General features: G+C 40.2%; 1 long non-coding RNA gene across 1 annotated transcript in view; it reads left to right on the top strand.

The window, feature by feature from the left end:
• Positions 1-8,793, top strand: part of LOC142362932 (uncharacterized) — a 56,073-nt gene extending 47,280 nt beyond the window's left edge. Inside the window, exons 3-4 of the long non-coding RNA XR_012765390.1 lie at positions 6,940-7,028; positions 8,419-8,793. This is a non-coding gene — a long non-coding RNA (uncharacterized LOC142362932). The remainder of the gene's footprint in view (positions 1-6,939; positions 7,029-8,418) is intronic.
• Positions 8,794-12,114: the final 3,321 nt, after the last annotated feature.

The raw sequence follows: 12,114 nt of genomic DNA, 5'->3' as shown, positions 1-12,114 counted from the left end.
CTCTTTCCAACACTGGCCTTGGTGCTTAAGGTCGATCATAATTAGAGGGAATATCTATAATATTATTTTCCCAGCAGTTATCCGAAGCCTCCAGTGATTTACAGCTCAAAGACATCCTGATCCAGAAATGGTGGTCTTTGGCTTTAATAGTAGCTTGCTGGATTGTTCTTTCACAAAATTATCCGATTGCTTTCTGAATCCCTACAGTCTGGGCATCCGTGACACCTTGTGTAACAGCATGTTGCCTCCATAGGAATATTGAAGCTTGAGTATTTGCATTTAGTTGTTGCGAGTGCCTTATCTGTGTGTGGGAAAATGTATAGATAAAATCATGATTATTTTGAATAGTGAATTCAAAGTGTGTTTACGAGCTGTGAACAAAAAGAGGGAATGATTTGTTTTGATTTATTCATTTGAATTTTTTAGTAATGCTGTTGACATGACATGCATGGACCTACTGCCTGATTCCTGGCTATAATAATAATGAAGCCCAAACAGAAGAAAGTATGGTGTATGGTTCCAAGCATACATGCAAGTTATAGCAGTAACACAGCTATAGGCATACACAGATTTATCTTTACATATTTGTGGAATCAAAGGTCCTTTTTACGGGCACAGCCATTTATTTGGGTGGATCCAAAAGTAAAGTAGCAGATTAAACTTTTGAAAACAATAGTCCTGATTCTGCCAGTCACTTGAAAATACGCTGCATTTTAAACAAGGGATCCTTCCCACTGCAGCCCATGGTAGTGCTTATGCAAGAAAGGCAGGCTTGAGCCTTCAGCCCCAGTGCTGAACTGAGGCATCTGGGGCTTGCAGTCACTGCCCTGTTTGAACTGGAGCCTGTTGACAAAGCTGGGATGGTTCAGGAGCATGGGGAAGGTTCGTAAACAGCTGAAGTGGAGCCTTCTGGGTTTAATGTGTTCTACGATCAGTTCAAACAGGGCAGTAACAGAAAACCCCAGATGTCCAGATCTCTGAGTTACACAACAGCTCCTTCAGAAAAGCAGCTTGAAGTTTTCAGTGGGCTTTATAATAAAGAGCGTGCATGAAATGTTCACCCACAGATAGTGAAGTGTTTGCTTTGCTAGCAGTACTCACCCACCATCAGCTCTCAGCTCATCCTCTCACAGGGGGAGAGATGGAGCTAATATTATTCTTCATCCCTAATGCATGTTTTTACATTACCCTTATGCTATTGTGTGTGGGTTGTATACAGCAGACTTAATGCAGCAATTTGTAGACCTGCATCAATTTAGTGCCTTTTTTTGTTCTTAAAGAAATGCTATATTGAGTGCAAAGTCTGAGGCCTTTATCCACCTGGGCTAAGGTTGAGGACTTTGAAGGAAAGGAGGGTTTGTTTTGAAACTAACAGAAGTTTGGTGTTTTCTATTCATACCTGTAGCTTTGTATCCCACCAGCATTCAATTGCATCCTATCTATTTCATCCACCTACCATGGGATGTGATAAGCTGCATCCTATAAGCACCCATTTCTCCCCTCCTTCAAAAGGAGTCAAGACTGTGAGCTCAAATGCCAACTGTTGTACCGAAGCTGTTTAAAGAATCTCACACCAGGTAACCAGGTTTTAAATTTCCAACATTTCTAAAGTTTTTCTGGGAAGTTCTGCAAATTTAGTGTTTCTAGTGTACCGTGAGGTCAGGATTCTTCCACATAGCACTTGTATTTGGCAGAATATTTTTCTTTTCTACCATGTTACGAGGGTATAACAGCACTGCTACTTGTTGTACTGTCTTGCAGTGAGTGAATTTAAAAGCTCCAGTCTTTTTAAATAGAAAGTTTTTTTGATCATGAAGAATGATTTAAAAGGACCAACACTGATCTGTGTATTCTTATTTGGGTTAAGACTAGTACTTTGGTTTGGTTAAGAATATAACATCACAAAACATGGACTCACACAGTCTCTGGCATCAGTATAGTTAACTAGCCTTACTTTAATGCAGCCTTTCCATGCAAGGAAAGAAGAAGGCTGCAGCTCTGCCATCCCTTCAAATCCAGGTTGCCATCTCCTCAAATCACGCAGTGCTGGGCCTACTTAAAAGTGGAGTACTTCTGCTTTTGAATGCTGTAGGACAAAGATCTTCACCTGATATTCATTACAAGGCTCAATGTGTCTCTGCTGCATCATAAATTATCTCATTATCATGCACAAGACCTTGCAGGTTTGACGCTTCCTGCATGCTTAGACCCTCTTCAAACTGCCTGGAAGGTTTTGGCACAGTCAGGACTTAGCTGAGCACTGTCTGACCTCTTTTGCTTTGCATTTCTCACTGGCTTTTCCCTCCCCTCTTTGACTCTTTCTGTCATTTATCATCAGTATGCTGATATGTACCCATGTGTGGTAATGACTTTACCCCAGTGTTTTCATGTGACTGTAGTGAAAAGATAAAAATTAGTTCAAGTGTCACAGCTCTACTTCTCACACCTCAGTATATCCCTTACCTTACCTCTGCTTCACTAAAATAAATGTTGATGCCAACCTCTAGAAAACCTATCCACCAGTAAAAGACTTCTGCTGTGAAGAACTGTCTGTAATGGCTGACTGGTCTTACTGGAGTACTCTAAGAGGATTTTAATAGGGTTTTTCTATCAAGGCTTGGTCAGTAAGAGTAGACACAATGTTTTTATCAATCAGGTGTCTGATTATTGCAGACATTGTTGGTCCTTCATATCGTAGTCAGTGAACAGTGTAGTATTCTAAAACATGAGAGGACACATCTGATGCTGATTTGAATTCATTATAAATCAGCAGTCAGTACTGATATTGTCTTACTTAATTTTGCCTGAGATCATGAGAAATAGAACAGGAATGCAAGTTCCGTTTCCACAAGTGTGAGGAAATGCTTCATTAAATCACAGTTTTCTGGGTGACTTTTCAACCTTCCTCATTCAATCAGCTGTACAACACACTGCTTTCTCTTAAATGCCCTGGACTCAGGGAAGTAAGAGCAGAAGAATCAAACAGCTGTCCCTAGACAGCAACAAACCTTGATGTGACGGAATGTGAGAAAACCAGCTAGGTGGGGTCTGGTTCTGCAATGTTCAAGCAAGTAAGGTGCTCTCAGTAATTCCTTCAGAGGCTTTCAGAGTGCAGGGTTTTGAACCACTTTGTTAGTGCATGTTGGTGTTAGGCTATTGTATGTCACTCTTCACAGATTAGTGGGTCCTACTCCATGTCTATGCATCAGAAGAAGCAGGCACCAGGGTGAAACCTACCCTGCAGACTTCGCGTAACAAAGTTAGAATGAGCCTCTGTGGCCCATTAAAGCTTAATGTTTTTAATATACAGAAGGGCTTCCATGTATTAGGGCGTCAAAATCTTCTTCTACTGCATCATCAACGTAGCATTTACAGTCCTACCCACTGAATTGAATTTGTCACTCATTTGAGGTTGAATTTGAGACTGAATTGAATCTGTCAGTCATCTGGGGATGATGCAGAGATGGGAACAGCAAGTTGCAGAGACAATGATGCACTTCTACATCTCTGTTGTCTCAACATGTTGTATGCTTATAAAAAAATCAATGCTTTATGCTAGTGGACATGAACAGGTGTTAATTGATATTTAGCACAGCCCAAAATTTGTACCTGGGTAAGGGGTACCTAAGCTATCCTGGCTATGACTAGGCAAACCCCAAACTCTTTACCTATTTTCAACATACTTCTAGTTCTTCCATCATCTCTTTTTCCTGCTTAAAACTGGAGCTAATATACCATAGGTGCTAATTTAAAAGCAAGCTCAATTTTCTTCATAATAAGACCAAATCTTTTTTCTCTTCAGTGTCCTTAATGGAAGACTGTGAAACATTGTTTTGGTTTTCTTTTCAACCAGGTGGGTTTAGCTCATCACTGTAGTGTACTGATGGCTGCTGCTTTAGCCAGTTGTCCAGAACCCTCTTATCTGGAGAAGACTGATGATAGCAAATGATGCTGGTGAAAGCCTCAAAGGATTATGAAACATTATGAATTGTCCACTCTTCTGCCTCACATATTATGCCTTTTGCCCCAGATTCTTTTTGTGGGGGAAAGTCTGTAGTGTAAGGAGTAGGATAATTCACCACATTTTTTCAACAGCCTCTGCTGGCAAGGTCCAAGGGGTCTCTACATGAAAACTAATAGGATATTCTTGCTCTAACTGAACTGGTAGAATTTATTTGCTGTAGTAGAGATGCTTGTAGGGTCTAATTCAACGCAAATGTTCCTGCCTGTTTTGAGCAGATAGTGGTTATACTGAGTGTATTCCCTTTCAAATGGGAGGACCCTTTACCAGGGCAGATAAACTGAGCTTGTTACCATTACTTAGATTTCCAGTGACCACATGATTTATCACGATTTTTCTGTCATAGTTTTTCTTTTATGGAGAGAGCAGCTTAATATAACTGCAGGAATGACTGGATTGTGGTAAGCAGCGTGCAGAGCTTGCACCAAAGAGTATTTTGAATGTGTTGACTTTTTCAAGAGCTCGTAAAGGCCATGAGGGCTAGCTTGAAGATTTAAAAAGTGTGCTGGGAGTCTCTGGTCTAAGCTATCACAGAAATTGGTCACTGCACACATATGCCTGCTCTCCAGCTCACAAAGTTGTCTTCAGACATACCTGAACATACTTTGGGCAGCTTAAAACTGTCTGGTAGGTTCTGGGAGAGAAAGGGGAAGGGAAAAGTAAATTTTACCATTCCTGATGAACACCATATTGTTGCAGTGACGCTGTTGGTGATGCCCAGTGTGTAACTAATACAAAAAGCAGCTTGGGTGTATTCACACAAGCTGTCATTAACACCATTGGATTGCAATTGCGTATCCGAAGTATGGTAGCTAGTGTGTTTTGCTCTAATTTTTTTCAGACTTCATAAGATTATATTGTATGTACCAGCAACAACTATTTCAGTGCCTGGGATCATGCCCTGGGCAGATTCAAACTGGCACTCCAATGGGAAGAAAACTCTATAAGGTATGGCTATTTTTCCAAAGCAGCTGATCATTCATGAGAATAACATGAAATATTATTACCACTAACTGTTCTTCCAATCTGGGGTTTATTCAGTGCTCTTTGACTTCAGAGTATAGGCTCCTTTTGACTCCAGATAATGTAATTCTTGTCTTTTGTAATAATTTTCTAATAAGCTACAGTCTCATTCAGTTAGCTTGGTAAGCAGTCCTATTTTGTGAACTGTGTTTTATTTTGAAGGTTCAACTTGCATCTAAATTATGAGAAATACATGGAAATAACATCCTTTACTTATCAGCATGTAGATTTTTTTTCCATAATTCTTGTGAAATAAAAATAGAAATAAGGTAAAAGATCTGACAGAAGTAATGTAGTACATAACTCTGGAGGCATTGCTATCTGGCAGAACAAATCCTAATGAAATCATCATTCAAAGGAAACCTTGCTTCACGTTACAGAATGAATATGAAAATGATAGATGAATATGCTTAAAAAGAAAGTAGATAAATAGACAGAAGGTGGAACTGAATAAAATTCATCTAACTTGGGTAGTTTACGTATCATTTTGTACTTATAAACCCATGTTGTAGGTGCCAGCAAAGACTTGGTGTTTTCCCCTGGCTTTCCATCAGTAAGTCATCACTCCTGATTGATGTCCTATCACTGGATATCCTGTGGCAACTACTCCCCAGCAATTTGGCACATCCATATTACTCACTTTCAATCAGATAAGACATTTTCTTCAGCACCTGCTCTCACCCTCAGTAAGCTTTCTCTAAATTTACATGAACTTTACTAAGAACTGATTTAAGCCCAGTGTGGTAATAAAAGTATCCCCATTAATAAATGAAAGGTAATTTTCTTGCAAAGTAGAATAAAACTTCTGCACAGTTTTGATACTTTAAGGGTATGTTTTATGATTGATGTGTTAAACCTGTTTCTCTTGAAGTGGCTTTATATATCAACATCCAAGAACGTATACCCTCATTCTTGAAGTCTGGCTCCTCCTGCAGTTCCAGCTGTCCCATCAAGACTGAAATCAGACAATTTTCAGGTGTTTCCTATAGCTGGTCAGAGAGTGATACTTTACTAGCTTCCCTTTCTGTGATGCTTGTAGTTCCTGTGCTCCCCCAAAAAATGCAAATTTGACTTAGAAGACTGCTGGTGTGATGCCTGAGGAGTCGATAACAATCACTCCACAGCTCTACTGAACTCTGTGGGTTCAGGTTAACATCTGAATTGCTTCTCCCATGATGAGCAACTCTCTCTTACCAAGCATGGAAAGGCATCATTCTGTATGACTCTGGACTACAGTCAGAAGCAGTATTTTTATTTCCCTTGAGGAACAGTGGAACTTAAAATAGTCTGGGTTTTGATTTTTCATTTGAGAAACCAAATTATTCATGGCTAGCCTGAATTATGAAAGATTTACTTTGAAGAACAATATAAAACTGCTGATGCAATTAAAATAAAAATATTATTCAGAGGTAAGGCTATAGGAAGAACAAGGAAGTATAAAAGCAATTTAGTTTCACGGGTTTTAGAAGCATTGCCCTTCATCTCTTTAAGATCTATTTTTATTAGAATTTTGCAGCCTGAAGGTTAATTCATTTTTTCATGTATATTTGTCTTTCAGAAGCTTATTGATTTAGGTGGCTGTTTGTACGGCAGTGGTCTAGAAATTTTAATTTACATGAGCTGTATCTATATTTCTTCTGCAACCTACACAAATGGCTTTTTATCAAAGCTTCTTTCAGTTGGTCGCTTTTTTGGAAAACTATGCTAAATGCAGATTGGCCCACTAATGAATTGTTCCATAATCCCTGGGATAATGAAGTTTGTTTATTCAGGTCTGTGTCCTGTGTCCTTTACCTTTCCTGCCAGGATCTTTCCTGTTCCCCCCCACCATGTAACACCACCAAATCCCTCTCTCCACTGTGCTCTTATTCCCTTTTCTCCCTCAAAACCAACAGGTCTTGTTATGGGTCTTACCTTCCCTCTCTGGCTTCCTGGCTGAAACACCCGCAGGCTGACCGGCTGGCTAGCAACACTTTCTTTTCAAGTAAGTAGCGCTCTGTAGCCCTAACTAACATGGTATTAATCTAATTCATACACAGTGGCAGCTCATATCATGAGCCAAATCTTTGACTGACAAAACTTGTGTGACTTTGGTTAAACCAAGAACTTTGTCGATTTAAACCAGAGCCTAATCCTTAAAGTGGAAGTAGTAGTCATGTAAGAAGCTGCTGGGTGATCTCATAAACTGAATTTATCACATCTCTGATCCTCCATTTTTCTACAGGTTTCTATACTAATTCATTCTCACTTTGAGTCTGCCCTGCTTTTCCATGCTGCTGTTGCGAAATCCATTGATGTGTTTAGTTCTCATTTTGAAGCCAGGTGGCATTCAGATCCAGAATAAGCTAAGCTTATTTTGCAGGTTGTTCAAAAGGGGCTTTCATAGCTCAAGTCATAATTTAAAAATATGTATGGTTTCAAGTAGATCCATGTGTTTATGTGTGTTTACCAAAGTGCCTGGATGCATAAAGCCAAATATGAGCCTAATACAGTAAGAAAAGCAAATTTGTTTCTTACGGTTTTGCCAAGACTTGTTATTCTTGTTACAAACCAAGCAATATTTGGTGGGTTTATATATCTATTATTTGAGTCATGTGATTATTATTTTTTACATTCCTACCTTTCATTTAAAATGCAAACCAAATTTTGTTCTCACAATTACTGAGAAAACACCATCCAAACAGTCCAAACCAATTAAAGTCTAAGGCAGGGTAAAACCAGAATGAACCCAAAAGCTCAGAAGCCCAAAGTCTAACAAGAAATCCAGATGAGCTCATTCTTACAGTTGATTTTTTTCAAGGTGATTGTAAGTTATGATTTTAGGGGCACACTGACTCGTGAGTTTTGATTGCAATAGACCAAAAATAACACCTTATTATAATTGGGTTATTCAAATGGAGAAATAACCAACAGTTCTTACCTTGTGGGTAACCTTCCAGAAACAGTCACAGTCCATGCTTGTGCTTGCTAAGACAATGGCAATGTGGGAATGGACATATCAGATCATCGTGGAGATGAATCTGTTCAGCTATCGCTACTCAAGTCTCTGTTAAGCAGTAAACAGAAAAGAAAGCGCACTCTATGGGGTTGTTAGATGGAGCCCTGCGGTGCGGTGCGGACCCAGACCTTTGAACTTCTTGAAAATGACGTCCATCTAGTGGGCACAACTCGATATTACAGCAGCAAAAACCAACGCCCTCTTAAAAGGTGTGTTAGTATTGTCTATATGTACAAATGTGACTTTTTTTTTAAAGGAGATGTGTTTATTTGTGAATTCTTGAAGCCTGCGAGAGAGTTTATCTGATGGACTACTTTTCTCAATAAGCCCATCGTTCTTGACAGAGATATATTCCCACTTTTGTATTTTTTTTCAGATTCTTACCTACATCCTGATGAGGCTGGCGTTTTCTTTAAGTTCAGAATCTGGACTTTGGCTCATTCCCTGCTGATAGATTTGCCACCAGTGAACAAGTGGAATTTGGAGAAGAATGATCGATCACTATCTGAGTGATCCAAACTGTATAAATGAATTAAAGGCGCAGTTCTGCAATCTGTCTCCATTTGCTTCAGCAGACACTACATCAGGAAGGCTCCTGAGAGACTTAAGTGAATCCTCTTACTTGTGTGCACTAGATCTTGCTGCCTAGGAGATGTACAGCTGGCATAAGTAATAGCACAGTGTACCTGAACTGTGTTTAAAAATAGGAACCCTGTTAAACAGAAAGGTAAAATCTGGAATTAGCATGATTAACAAACAGGTTTTCATATCAATTTTATTTATGAAGACTAATTGAGAGTATCCTGAGTACCTTGTGATCTTGACTACCGTAACCTGTGGAAGTAATCATAGGTCAGAGAACAAGAAACAAATTACAAAACCCTTTTGAAAGTATCATGTGATTTTGACACCACTTAATCAAAATTATTTAAAAGTAAAGTGTTTTTTGGCACCAAACGCAAGTGTTGGACTGCCAGAAATGGGAATCCTGCTGCCTTTCACGCCCCCCCCCTCATGTCAACACGGAAGGGTAGCGCTGTTGCCACCTATGCACTGCAGTCATCTACCCTCCCTGGAGCCTCTCGTTACCCATGCTGCTTGAGTGAAGTGAGTAACTGATAGATCTGTGTCTCTGGATCTCAGCCAACACAGTGATCATTTACTTCAGTTATTTAACAGAAGGGCCGTGACCACAGCGTAGAACTGCAAAGTGGTTGCAAGTCTTGCTTTGATGGCCTCTGAGTGTTGAGTGTCCTGCTGTGCATGCTCTTTTTCTCCTTCAAGTGCCCGTATCAGGCTAATTAATTTCCCAGTGAGCTGTGTTGTCCCTAATGCTTTGCAGAATGAGTAGGGCAGCATTCCCAACCATTAACTTCACTTAAAAATTGATGTTTGCAATTTGACAAGACGTTTCCTTCTTGTGATGTGTTTAGTATGCTTGTTACAGCGAAGAAGTTCCACTGGAATGGAATACCTCTAGCGAGAAGCTTCAGGGGTACCAACTCAGCTATTCTGTGTGAAAAACACTTAGGCGTTCTCAACAAGTTTTAATTCTAACAGCCTTTTAAAGCTGCTCTAAACAGAGAAAGTCAACAAAACCCTACTCAAGCTGTCATTTGGACAATTCAAAAGCACAGTAAATACTGAGACAGTTGGTAAGTGACGTGTTGGCGTGTGTTGGTGCTTAACTACTTGCAATAGCTTAACTTTCTGATTTGACTAACTTAAAATTCACTGCGTGCTCTTGGCTTTCATTTTTGAGAGGGAAAGCCATGAATGAATGTAACTTTATTCTCTTTTGGACATCAAAATGGTTAGTTATTGCTGTTAATGCTAGTATTCATAGCACACCAATTCTATTCCTTGCATATAGCAATAGAAAAAACTACTATAATACCTGAGCACCTTCCAGCTGTGCATGGTAATGTTTACATTCTCTTCAGAGAGGTGCAGGTGTGAAGGGAAAGAGTTGGTTCAATTACTAAAATAGCTATACATGTCACTGTGTATGTTTTAGAGAAAGCAATTCCTTATATCTCATGGAAGCAATAGTGAACTTTGCAAGGACTCTGGAGGAGGCCATCCCCTTTGTATCTGCAAAAAGTTCTGTCAACTGTAGAGATCTGTGTCACCTTCGTTCTAGAGCTCTGGGAGCTCTACCCTCACTGTGGAGAGGCAGTAACCTCATGCAAACAGGCTTTATTTCCAACTAGTTTTCAGTATGGAGCATTAGGCAGTCTTTCCAATGTCCTGGAGTAATCTCCAGGCACTGACTATGACAGCAAGTGAAACATAAACCAAAACTACTCCTGGACCTTAAGAAATATTTTGATATTTTTTTTTGCTATGTAGATGCTGTTCAGAACAAGGGATTCCCCTTCTCTGCCAAGGTTAAATATTTGCAAAGAAGAGCAATTACCTTTATAAACATTGCAATATGCCTGAGGGTCATTTTTTTCTTACACAGCATTAATTTTAAAAGTAATCAAATCTCCCAGGAGTGCAATGTCACATGAAGTCATTTAAACTGTCAGAAAACAAACAGAACAGTTAACACTACCTTTTCATCTTTGCCGTTTTCTCTGTTATGCCCAAACTTTACAAAATGCAATAATGCAAGTAGGAGATCTGGCAGTCTGATGTGTGTCCATCCTGAGGCACAACGGAGGGAGTGAAGAAGAGCGCAGCTGCCTGATTTCTGAACCATCTTGTTTTTATAGGCTCTTACGTAAGCCTTTTTCATCCTGACTCTGTATTTACCAAGTCAAGGGTCTGTCTCATTGTTCCATTAGTGCACTACCTGAATTCACAGCAAAATAATGAAATATGGCAATAGATCTTATTAGCTGTTGTGTGTGGAACGTAGCTCAGTCCCAAATGCTCTCCTGAGAGAGCCCCGTTCCTCTCAAAGCAGATATCGATGAGAGTAAGATTATATGCGGCAAAAGAGAACAACAAACTTTTTCAAAACGGTGAAATCTAAATTGCATGGCGCAAATGCTGTTCTTTGGGAAAGCGAGATTTTTCAAATGAGCTATGTATAAAACCACTGATGGGGATGCACAGGTAGAGTGGACGAAGTGCTCCCGCCCTCATTCCTCTCTTTCTCTCCTTGTTCCTGGCAGGAGTCTAAGTGGACTGAGGCTACAGGGGCTGCCTCCCTGCTTGTACACGCTGCAGCTGATGAGCTTCAAATGTTAGTCTGAGCTGGGCACAACACATTTAAAGGATTAATTTTCACACTTTGGTCTGAAGATGCAGCGTTTTAAAAAGCACATTTCTTGCCTCGCTGTGGATGAGGTACCTGGCTCATTTGTCCTCCCTAATTTGCAGCTCTGAGTGTTTCTGAGAGTGTTAGGACTGCCTCTCTGCTGTATCGCTTCCCGTCGTGTAACCGCTGGATCTGCGACATGTCTTTGAACAGGCCTGTTTGCTTGCTGCATTATAACTTATAATTAGACTGACTTTATTTGTGACCCATTCAAGAGATACAGGTAGGCTTTTGGATGCTTCTGTCCACCAGACAAAGGTTATCGTGGCTGAAAGCTCTCTGGTTTCTCCTGGCTCTCGAGAGGCTCAGCACTGGGGCAGCATGAGCTTCCTCAGCCCTGTCAGCAGTCAAGTGTTTCTTGGCACATGCGGAAGCTGAATGGTAGGCACCTGGAGAACTCTAAAAATGAAATAGGTACCTACTTAGGTTTAAGAGCCTTCAGAGTTGGGCCGCAGCTAAGCAGAGGTTTTTAGTATCACTGTTTGTAATTGCAGCTAAATTCTGCCTAGCTGCCTGCTTAGATACTGAAGTGCCTTTTTGGGATCTGGCCCTAAAGCTTTTTTGAGCTTTCTTATGCATTAAATAAAAAAGAAAAGGCAATTAAGAAGTCTTGCTTAACTGCATTCACCTCTTGAAGAGAGCTACAAATCAGCCTTGTTTCCTCCTCCTGAGAATCGTTAGATCATTTGTTACAAGGGTGAAGGGAGCCTCTGCAGCGTTTCACAGCAGAAGCGTGTAGGGCTGCTCTATGGACTGCTCTGTTCCGTTGTTTACAAACCATGTGTGCTAGCTCGAGCATCC

Source organism: Opisthocomus hoazin, chromosome 1 (genome assembly GCF_030867145.1).
Source record: "Opisthocomus hoazin isolate bOpiHoa1 chromosome 1, bOpiHoa1.hap1, whole genome shotgun sequence".
Lineage (NCBI taxonomy): Eukaryota > Metazoa > Chordata > Aves > Opisthocomiformes > Opisthocomidae > Opisthocomus > Opisthocomus hoazin.
Note: the sequence above shows the minus strand (reverse complement) of the source record. Positions and strands in the feature narration are given on the sequence as shown.